This window comes from Lathyrus oleraceus, chromosome 3, assembly GCF_024323335.1.
Source record: "Lathyrus oleraceus cultivar Zhongwan6 chromosome 3, CAAS_Psat_ZW6_1.0, whole genome shotgun sequence".
Lineage (NCBI taxonomy): Eukaryota > Viridiplantae > Streptophyta > Magnoliopsida > Fabales > Fabaceae > Lathyrus > Lathyrus oleraceus.
Genome location: NC_066581.1, coordinates 187,122,256 through 187,133,975, shown reverse-complemented (window position 1 = coordinate 187,133,975; position 11,720 = coordinate 187,122,256). Strand labels below are relative to the sequence as shown.

The 11,720-nt window shown below is 41.1% G+C and overlaps 1 pseudogene; it reads left to right on the top strand.

Annotated features, from left to right (window-relative positions):
- Positions 1-363: 363 nt before the first annotated feature.
- LOC127130338 (E3 ubiquitin-protein ligase At3g02290-like) lies at positions 364-1,146 on the top strand (annotated as a pseudogene).
- The last annotated feature ends 10,574 nt before the right edge of the window (positions 1,147-11,720 follow it).

The window sequence follows — 11,720 nt, the reverse complement described above, 5'->3', positions numbered from 1 at the left end:
AACTTCAGTGCAGTACCAGCAACAATACACACAATGGGCAGACTATTACAGCCAAACAGAAGCCAGTTGTGCCCCAGGGATAGAGAACTTGACTGTCCCAAGTTCACCTACTTCGGGATGTCCCGTTTCTGCAGCTACTAGTGGTTATGCAACTCCAAATAACCAACCTCCTGCAACATTGCCAACATTTTGCATCAATTAATACTGCTACATCATAACCCATGGCAAATCATTATGCACAAGCTTCAACATACAAGGCAATTTCATCACTTCAACACAAAATCACAGCATTAACACAAAAAATCAAATGCAAAACCTGTTTGATGAAGGCCTCTATTCCGTGTTTCTATTGAAGAATCAAGAATGGAATCTTTGGTGTCGGACTGTCGTGTTCAGTTGGAACAGGTAACTCCGTGGCAGTGGTCGAGTTGCGACGGAGATGATGCGAGGCGATCAAGGCTGCTGGATAATACACACAAGCATTCTTCCTGTGTCTACTGTATTCCTCCACACCGACTGGCTGAAATAAGAAGATTATGTGAAGACTATAAAAAGAAAGAGAACAACAACAAAATACAGTATCGCTTCAATTTCGCAGTTTCATAGCAATTCTCGCCAAAAAAAAATCCAAACCTTCACCTCTAAACTTTTGTATACTCTTCTCAATTTCACACTTCCAGGAACGGCATGTGTCTTAGTTGCTTGGTACAGAATCTTTTGAATGCATGTGCATCAATATTCCGAAGAGGCGAAGCACTTTCAATTTCTTCATCCCTTTACGGAACAACATCCATGACATCTGCAGCATCACTTGATAATTCTCTATCGGACATGTACCGTTCTCTTCCAAGGCCCTTACCATATGATGCCCGAGAAGATGAATTGAAGATGTACCGTTCTAAGTCTGCATCAAGAACTTTCATCATCAAAATACACACTTGGAGTCAGGCTTGTTTACACGTCATCATCAGAAGAAGAGGATATCTATCCAACTTGCCTCGAAGAATACACTAAAGAGAATCCCAAGATAATGACAAAATGCTCTCATCATTTTCACCTTAGCTGCATCTTGAGTGGACGGAGAGAAGTGACAACTGTCCAGATTGTGGAAAGGAGATGGAATTCAATGAGACAATATACTCTTGATAATCTGGAGGTGGATAAAAGCAACATCTAAAGATAGTAGTCAGGCTGCAGTGAAAAGAAAAATCATTAAGAATCAGAGAGAATTTGAATTTGAAGTCAGTATTCTGGGAATAATTCAACACAAAAAATACCATGTATCCCGTGCTTGGGATGGATATACTGATCTAGAAACTATTAACATGCAGCAAGTTCATTCAAGCATTTTTGAAAATGCCATGAATTTGTCTTCGGATGTTCATGGCTTGCCCGAAGCTTCAGTATCTGATGCTGAGATCAAGCCAAATGATTTACCTCATCATAATGGTGTTAAACATGTCCATGCTGCATACCTCAAACCTGCAGTTTTTGTCTCCAAACAAGCAAAATAGAGTGCACATCAGCCCAATAATAATAATTCAACCATACTACTAAACCACAACAATTCAGAGAATGCAGTAATCATTTACAACAACTTTGATTTATCACATTCAGATTGACTAATTTGGAGAATGTGTTAAAAATACAGAAGAACCTACTGAGTCTCAACCTACCAATTCACCAGTGCTAGAAGAACCTACTGAAACTCAGCACAAGGAGGCTCCAAAAAGAACCGACAGAGGTTCTTCATTGCTGTAAAACAGAAGCAGGAGGAGCAACAACTGTTAATACACCAACAACAACAAATGTGATACACAGTGGACCCGTTATTGCTTTTCCATTCTTTTGCTTGCATTTCACTGCAGTAAAAAAAAACACGTTAACACTCAACAAGGCGGTAAAATTCCACCAGTAATCCAAAAGAGGAATTGAGACAAATTCGAAGCAAGAAAGCGTAGGATCGTATTACCTCTTCAAATTGAGTACCAAATTGAGGCAAACAAACTGAGCACCTTAAAGCACTCTCAAAAGCATACCCTTTTGATTACCACAAGCTGAATCAAAAACCCTAACCAGATGAGTATAAAAAAGAGGAGAGCGACCACGAAAAAAGGGTCAGGCGGCGAAAAACCCTAGAGAAAAGAAAAAAGAGGAGATAGCGACGGAGGAGAAAAATCCTAAAATTTCTGAAGAAGTAAGCGGAAGCGGAAAGAAGTAAAAGGTTTTGATTCGGGAGAAGAAAGCAGAGAGGGGCTCGCATACCTGTTCGTTCACCTCTGAGATATTTCGATCTGGTACATTTCTTTCCCTTTTCGCTGTTCCATAATCAAATGCGTAGACATGAGGTTTCGGGATTTGATTTGTCCTCTGTGTGTTGGTTTTCGTCATGATACCTAGGTTTTGTTATTGGTAGTAGAGTTTGATTGTGTTTCATGCTGAGGGTAGTTGTAAGCTGAGGTAGATAGAAGGAGAGAGATTCTTGGGGAGAAGGACGAACGCGGATAGGGAGAGGGTTTTGGGAAGGATGTATTTTGTTTGCATTTTCACCATTTAAGTTCACTCTTTGTTTTCCAACGAGGTATTTTAATGGTCATTATTGTAATTTCTTCTTTCCACTTCCCCAAAGGAGGACTACAGTTTTGTTTCTCCTTCTGCATTAATGGCCATTTTCTCGGTCACCCCATGTGACCGTTGGAATTGGAGGGGTTTATTCCCCACGCGTCCTCCAGCAGAATGTGATTATCAAATTCTATTATTTCTTTTATTTCTTTTCCTTTTCTTTCAAAAAAACAAAAAAAAACAAATTCTATTTAATTTAAATGAAGTTATATTTAACAGTTAAATCTTTATTATTATTATTATTATTAATAACTCATATTTAATTATATAGTCTTCTTATTTAATCAATTAACATGTTTCTCTTATCATTTATTTTATTTATTCTTATTTTTATTTTATTTTATTCTTTTTTTTTATATTATTTAGGCAATTATTTATTTTTTTGGGATTTACGAGAATTATTATATTTGTGCTTGTCCATTCATTTGTACGAATTATTGATTTTATGTGTGAGGTATGTTACAATCATGATGAATCATCTCATTTTCCTTGATGAAAAGAAAAACCATTCAAAAAATAATAAAAATAAATCACCTAATTCTCGATTCAACGTCGAGCCCATTTCCATACCCTTGTAAGTCGATTGCTTTTAAGCATCGCCATCAACCTCACATGGCTTACTCTTGGGCCTTCTTACAATGAGCTCTTAAGTAACATCAACTTAACTTTCAATAATTTCAAACCTCGGTACTTTAATTGTTTTAATTTAATATTCAAATCATTTTCTAAATAAAACGCGAAGAAAAAGATTACTTGGATGTAATGTCCAATCGTAATCCCGAATATTAGGCTCAAGCTGTAAGAGCTTGTAAGCCATAAATATTCGTCTTCTCTCCAAAATCGTTATGAGTGTCTAAACCATTTTCTTAATAAGGCGTGAAGAAAAAGATTACCTGGATGGAATGTCCAGTCGTAATCCCGAATATTAGGCTCAAGCTGTAAGAGCTTGCAAGCCGTTAATATTCGTCTTCTCTTTAACACTCAAATATTCAAATCATTTTCTAAATAAAACGTGAAGAAAAAGATTACCTGGAGGGAATATCCAGTCGTAATCCCGAATATTAGGCTCAAGTTGTAAGAGCTTGCAAGCCATAAATATTCGTCTTCTCTTTCACACTCCAAGATTCAAAACCTCTTCTTAATAAAGTTGGAAGAAAAAGATTACCTGGAGGAAATATCCAGTCGTAATCCCGAATATTAGGCTCAAGCTATAAGAGCTTGCAAGCCATAAATATTCGTCTTCCCTCCAAAACATTTATAAGTATTCGAATCATTTTCTTAACAAATATTGGAAAGAAACAGACTGCCTGGGTGGAATGTCCAGACGTAGTCCCGAGTATTAGACCCAAGCTGTAAGAGCTTGTAGGTCACAAGTACTCGTCTTTCAAACTTCCAAACACCTAATTCCTAACTAAACACTTTTTCAAATAAGATGGAAATGGAACGTGGTGTATACCGCGCACTCCTGAGACTAGGATTCGAGATGTATATCTCGCTCATCCAAGTTCTCGCCATTATTCAAAACATCAAATCAATCAATTTCTTTCCTCGCCGCCGTACGATTGATCTCTTAAACCTTTTCACAAACAAAGGGTATTTTGTTTCAAAACAATGCAAGGCAATGTTTCTCCACCTGTTTTGGGTAGTCCAACAATGTTTTCGTCGATTTGACACAAAGTAGCTTTCTCTAAAATCGACCAACAAACAAACATTTTTCTATCCAGAACTACGTAAGCCTTGATTTCTTTTTTGAGATACGTAGGAGCAGGATTTATAAATCTTGTCAGGCCCACTAATAAAAAACTTAGGTTTAGTCCTTAGTTAAAAATCCAAAAACATTTCTTCTCTCTTCTCATCCTTTCTTTCCCACCTAATAACTTGAAAAGCCTAACATTTCAAACTAACACTAACGCACACAACTGACCTAATGGTTCCCATTGAGTACAACGGACGTGAGGGGTGCTAATACCTTCCCCTTGCGTAATCGACTTTCGAACCCTGATATTGGTTGCGATGACCATATCTTATCCTTTCATTTGTTTTGGGTTTTATCGATATTTCCCCTTTCCTTTTTAGGAATAAATAAAGTTCGGTGGCGACTCTGTTCAGTCCATCATTGCGAGCGTGTGATTGCGCTTTCGCTTTGTAGTCGTATCCCCATTTTTTCGAGGTGCGACACACAACAGATAAAAACAGAAATTAATCTAATGGCAATGTGAAATGGATTTCTATCGGGTTCAAATTCTGCTATGATTCGCTCGTCTTCAAGATCCTCCAGATGACCAGCTTTCGAAAAGGTGATTAGACTGTTTCCTATCCTTCGAAAGTTTCCGGTTATCGACACGAGATGATATTTAGAACTACTCAGAACGCAGCCATTCGCTTAATCCCTAACTTTTGCCTGGATCGCCCTTTCGGGTTTTCAATCCACCGGGATACTATTTTTGCCTAAGTTTCCCTTTCAGGTTTTAAACTTACCGGGTGTACAATCTTTTCATTTTTTAATCCCTAACTTTTGCCCGAACCTTTTTCATTTTCTTGGTTCGCCGGGATGCCCATTTTTTTGCCTGGACTATTCTTTTTATCGTCCAGCAGGTCTATTTTATGCGAAGTATTTTTTAACTTCGTCTGAGTTCACAGGGGAAGTGAAGTTTTCACCATCCATAGTTGCAAGCATTAAGGCTCCACCATCAAAAACCTTGGTGACAATATACAGTCCATCATAGTTAGGAGTCCACTTGCCCCTATGATCTGTCTGAGGAGGAAGGATCCTTTTCAACACCAAATCTCCGACTTGGAAGCATCGAGGATGCACTTTCTGATCAAAGGCTCTCTTCATACGACTTTGATACAACTGCCCATGACAAATGGCTGCCATTCGCTTCTCTTTGATAAGACTCAAATCATTGAACCTTGTCTGAATCCATTCAGCTTCGTCTAACTTGACATCCAGTAGGACTCTTAGAGAAGGAATCTCCACTTCAACAGGTAGGACTGCTTCCATACCATACACAAGGGAGTAAGGGGTTGCCCCGGTCGATGTACGTACTGAAGTACGGTACCCATGCAAGACGAAGGGTAGCATCTCATGCCAATCTCTGTACGTAACGACCATCTTCTGCACAATCTTCTTTATGTTCTTATTTGCTGCCTCAACAACACCGTTCATCTTAGGACGATAAGGGGAAGAGTTGTAATGTTGAATGTTGAAGTTCTTGCACAACTCTTTCATCATTTTGTTATTGAGATTAGAACCATTATCAGTAATGATTCTTTCGGGAATCCCATAACGACAAATGATTTCTTTCTTAATGAATCGGGCAACCACATGTCTGGTGACCTTCGCAAATGACGCTGCTTCGACCCACTTGGTGAAATAGTCAATGGCAACAAGGATGAAACGATGCCCATTAGAGGCAGTCGGCTCAATCTTTCCAATCATATCGATGCCCCACATAACAAACGGCCATTGCGAAGACATCACATTCAGAGGATTTTGCGGCACATGCACCTTATCAGCATAAATCTAGCATTTATGACACTTCCGAGCATATTTGAAACAATCAGATTGCATGGTCATCCAGTAATAACCTACTCTCAACAATTTCTTAGCCATTGCATGTCCGCCGGCATGAGTACCGAAGGAGCCTTCATGAACTTCTTGCATTAACATGTCCGTTTCGTGTCTATCCACGCATCTGAGCAAAACCATGTCGATGTTCCTCTTATACATCACATCGTCTTTATTCAAAAAGAAACTGCCTGCCAATCTTCTCAAAGTCTTTCTATCATTGTTGGATGCCCCTGCAGGGTACTCTTGATTCTTCAGAAAGCACTTGATGTCGTGGTACCAGGGCTTGTCATCAACTACCAGTTCAGCAGCAAACACATACGCGGCCCTATCAAGGCGCATAACATCGATCCTGGGAGCATAGTTCCACCGAATCACCTTTATCATGGAGGACAGAGTAGCAAGAGCACCTGCCATCTGGTTCTCATCACGAGGTATATGATACAACCTTACTGTTGTGAAGAAAGTCAACAGTCTTCTCGTGTAGTCTCTATAGAGGACCAGATCAGTACCATTTGCCAACGAGCAACCCTTCCGGTGAGAGCTGGCTTCTCAAATATGTACTTGACTAGATCCATCTTGGAGATCAGTAAGGTTGTGTGAGTTAGCATGTATTGTCTCAATCGCTTAGCAGCCCATGCAAGTGCACAACATGTCTTCTCAAGCATTGAGTATCTCGACTCGTAATCTGTGAATTTTTTACTCAGGTAGTAGATGGCATGCTCTTTCCTACCTGTCTCGTCGTGTTGACCGAGAACACAACCCATGGAATTATCAAGTACTGTCAAATACATAATCAGCGGTCTCCCTGGGACTGGAGGCATAAGGATTGGAGGATTTTGCAAATACTCTTTTATCTTCTCGAAAGCCCTTTGGCAATCATTATTCCACCTGATGGTCTGATCTTTTCTCAACAATTTGAATATTGGCTCACACATGGCTGTTAGGTGAGAGATGAACCTTGCAATGTAGTTCAACCTTCCTAAGAAACCACAGACTTATTTTTCTGTTCTTGGCTCAAGCATTTCTTGTATTGCTTTCACTTTGGCCGAATCCACCTCAATCCCTTTTTCACTAACAATAAAACCCAGCAGTTTTCCAGATCTCACCCCGAAAGTACACTTGTTCGGATTAAGCCTCAACTTGAATTTCCTCAAACGCTCAAACAGTTTCTGCAAATTCACCAGATGTTCTTCTTCCGTCTGATATTTGGCAATCATATCATCAACATAAACCTCGATTTCATGATGAATCATATCATGGAAAAGAGTTACCATAGCTTGTTGATATGTTGCCCCAGCATTTTTCAGACCAAACGAAATCACCTTGTAGCAGAAGGTGCCCCATGGGGTTATGAAAGTTGTCTTCTCCATGTCTTCTAGTGCCATCTTAATTTGATTATAGCCAGAAAAGCCATCCATGAAGGAGAATACCGAGAACTGAGCCGTGTTATCCACCAAAACGTCGATGTGAGGTAATGGGAAATCATCTTTAGGACTAGCTCTGTTCAGATCCCGGTAGTCAACACACATCCGTACCTTTCCATCCTTTTTAGGTACTGGAACGATATTTGCAACCCATGGCGGATAATTTGTAACCACTAGAAACCCTGCATCCAACTGTTTTTGCACTTCTTCCTTTATCTTGACAGCCATCTCTGGTCTTGTTCTTCTGAGCTTTTGCTTGACCGGAGGACAATCCTCTTTGAGAGGCAAACGGTGTACCATAATGTCTGTATCAAGCCTTGGCATGTTTTGATAAGACCAAGCGAAGATGTCAACATACTCTTGCAGCAATTCAATCAGCCGCTTCTTCATATTATCTTTCAAAGCAGCCCCTATCTTGATTTCTCTCTTGGCGTCCTCGGTGCCGAGATTAATCACTTCAATAGTCTCTTGATACGGTTGAATGACCCTTTCCTCCTGTTTTAATAACCTGACAAGTTCTTCAGGGAGTTCACAGTCTTCATCACCCTCTTCTTCAGCTTGAAAGATTGGATTTTCAAAGTCGAAGCGAGCCATAGCTGAACTGTTATCAATAGGATCCAGTGACGTGCATCTGCATGAGTGATGGTATGTGCTTATGAGTGTGAACAAGAAGTGGAAGCTAAACAAAACATTGCCAAATGTATATATATATATATATATATATATATATATATATATATATATATATATATATATATATATATATATATTTTGATTTTTGAAGACTGCAAAAATAGAAAGACAGTGAACAAAATATTTGAATGCAAAAAGACGTCTTTTATTTATGATAAAAAATGCAGGTATCCACATAGATGAGCCCTATAATGAGTCATCACGCCCTGGGCGGAACGTAAGACTTGGATATGCATGAATAAACAAAGAAAATTACTCTTTAAGAAGAGTGACTTGGATAATCTCTTCAGAAGACCAGTTACGGAGAGCTTCACCCGGGACCCTTGGACGCACCCAGTTGTCAATGTCGCAATCACTATCCCCATCTTCTTTGTTGATTGCAGAGATCTGGCCGTACTGAATGATGCCAGCATTGGAGGAAGTAATCGGCCCCTGACGAGTCTGAGGCGTTTAAGTTATAGAAGTCAATGTTGGCTGATACCCAATCCCATACTTGTCTTCCTTTACAGGTAAATCCACCAGACGTCTCCAACCGGGAGCAACACCTGAATTTACCAAGGCCTGTGCCTGCTTGAAGGACGACAAAGATGCACCTGCTTCAACCTCTTCCACTGGAGTTGCATCCTTGACTTGAACTTCCTCAAAGGCCTGACACAGGGTCTCATGAATCTCACCTTCTACCTCTACATACTTGAATGTAGACAGGTTACTGACCAGAATATCCTCCTCACCACAGACAGTGATAATTCTTCCGTTGACCGGGAACTTGATCTTCTGATGCAAGGTCGAGGAGACTGCCCCAACATTGTGGATCCAAGGACGACCCAACAAGCAGCTATACGAAGGACTGATATCCATCACATAGAATACGGTGTTAAAGGTTTGTGATCCAATCTGAATTGGCAATTCTACCTCTCCAAACACCGACCTCTTAGAACCATCGAAGGCTCTTACCACAAGATCGAAAGGCTTCAAGATCAAACCTTCTACATCTAACCTTGACAGGGCTCTCTTGCGTAGCACATTGAGAGAGGGACCTGTATCCACCATAACATGGGATAGCACAGTGCCTTTGCATTCCATCGAGATGTGAAAAGCCTTGTTATGATTGCGTCCAGCTGGCGCCAAGTCAGAATCAGTAAAACCCAACCCGTTGTTTACATGAACATTTGCAACGATCCCTTCTAGTTGGTTCACTGAGATCTCCTGAGGCACATATGCAGCATTAAGGACCTTCAGAAGTGCCTCCCTGTGTGCCTCCGAACACAGCAGGAGTGAGAGAATAGATATCTTAGACGGCGTCTGAATCAACTGATCGACTACCTTGTAATCGCTTTTCTTTATAATTCTCAAAAGTTCGTCCCCATCCTTCGCAAAAGCAGACTCAAAGCCAGCCTGTGGTGCAGAGGTACCCTCATTCAAAACTTGCTTGCCTTTGGCCTTCGCCGCGGTATCAGCACTATCAGGTTGGGTAACCGGTGGTGAGAACAGTCTACCACTTCTGGTGAATCGCCCGATTCCACCAACATTGTCCACTGCGGGATCTTTTATCTCAATTCCAGGTTCAGACTTCTGATCCTGCACCTCTTCTACTTTCAGTGGCTGCTCTACTCCAGGATCATGCGTGTACACACTCCCCCCGTAGAGCCAAGGAATGGCCCTTTCGCTGGTGAAAGGTAAAGGAGTAGGGGTTGTGATGGTCATAGTGGATTGATGCGGTCGCACTTGTGGTACCGGTTGCGCTTCTAGCACACTGATCTGAGCGGTCAGGTAGAAAATTGTGATAGTGGCAACGTCACAATCATACTCAGAAATCTTATTTATTAAAGTACAAACATCCGAAACATTGAAATCAAGTTCAGCAAGTACATCAGAATCAAACACCATGTTTGGAATATCAGCAACAGCATCAGAAAAATTAATTACATCATTGGGAATTACAAAATCAGCAGGAACAACATTTATAAATTCTTCAGCATCTTCAGGAAAAAGAGGATCAACATCTGCATTCTCAACAACCCCTTCAACAGACCTTTGGGAAGATAAGTCTTCAGCTTGGAGGATACCATCGTCAAGCAAGGCCTGGATACCCTGTTGTAGCTTCACACAACCCCCACTCTGCGCAACACAACCGAAACAACCGCTCCCGCAACCAGGGAAAACATCTACCTTTAGCAAGTATTCTTTGATTTCTAACAGCAGAGTCTTCAGCTTCAACACCTCCTTGACTAATTTGACTTCTCCTTCAACCATGTTAACATTTACTCTACCATGCTGCGGCATAGGATTGTTGACAACATTAGGAGCCAGCGCAAAGTTAATGGCCTTTGAATCAATAAGGTCCTGAACTACGTGCTTAAAAGCTTTGCAGTTCTCAATAGTGTGGCCAGGTGCCCTAGAGTGGAAATTACACCTAGCATTGGCGTCATAACCCACTGGAAGCCTGCCAACGGGAGGAGGCAAAGTGCGTAACTGCACAAGTTGCAAATGTTGAAGGTTGGGAAGTAACTGGGCATACGACATCGGAAGAGTGTCGAAACGCCTATCCATCATCCTCTGTCTCTGTTGATAAGCAGGTCTGTTACCCTGTTGTTGTTGGTATTGATTTTGTTGACGTTGAGGTTGTTGTTGTTGCACTGGTGCTGCAGCCGGAATGGTCACTGCTGCAACATAAGGTTGTTGATGGTAATTCTAAAAGTTATTCCTCCGGTTACCCCTGTTCTGATAAAAAGATATGGCATTTGCATCCCCTTCTCTCATTTTCTGTCCTCCTAAGAACGACTTCTTTGACCTTGAAGATGATCCAACCCCATTTTGGATCTTACATGTCTTCAAGTAGTTCTCCACCCTCTCACCGGTAGAGACCACATCAGTAAAATTCGAGGCGTTGCAACCCATCAGACGCTCCAAATAAGATCCAGGTAGTGTATTCATAAACATGTTGGCCATCTCTTTTTCCAAGATCGGAGGCTGAACACGGGAAGCCAACTCTCTCCAACGTTGAGCATACTCTTTGAAGCACTCGTTGCTCTTGAGAGACAGATTCTGGAGTTGAGTCTTGTCAGGTGCCATATCCGTATTGTACTGATATTGCTTCACAAAGGCCTCAACCAAGTCTCTCCAGCAGTGAATATGGGCTCTATCCAGCCTCATATACCACTCCAAGGATGCCCCAGCTAGGCTGTCCTGGAAGAAGTACATGAGTAGCTTCTCATCATCAGAATACATGATCATCTTGCGGAAGTAAGCTTGTACATGAGTCTTCGGGCAAGAGTTGCCATTGTACTTATCAAACACTAGGACTTTGAATTTTGGCGGAACTCTCACGCCTGGGACTAGCCCCAAGTCAGCAACATCCACACCAAGAGCATTCTGCCCTTCCACAGCTTTCAACCTCTCTTCTAGTC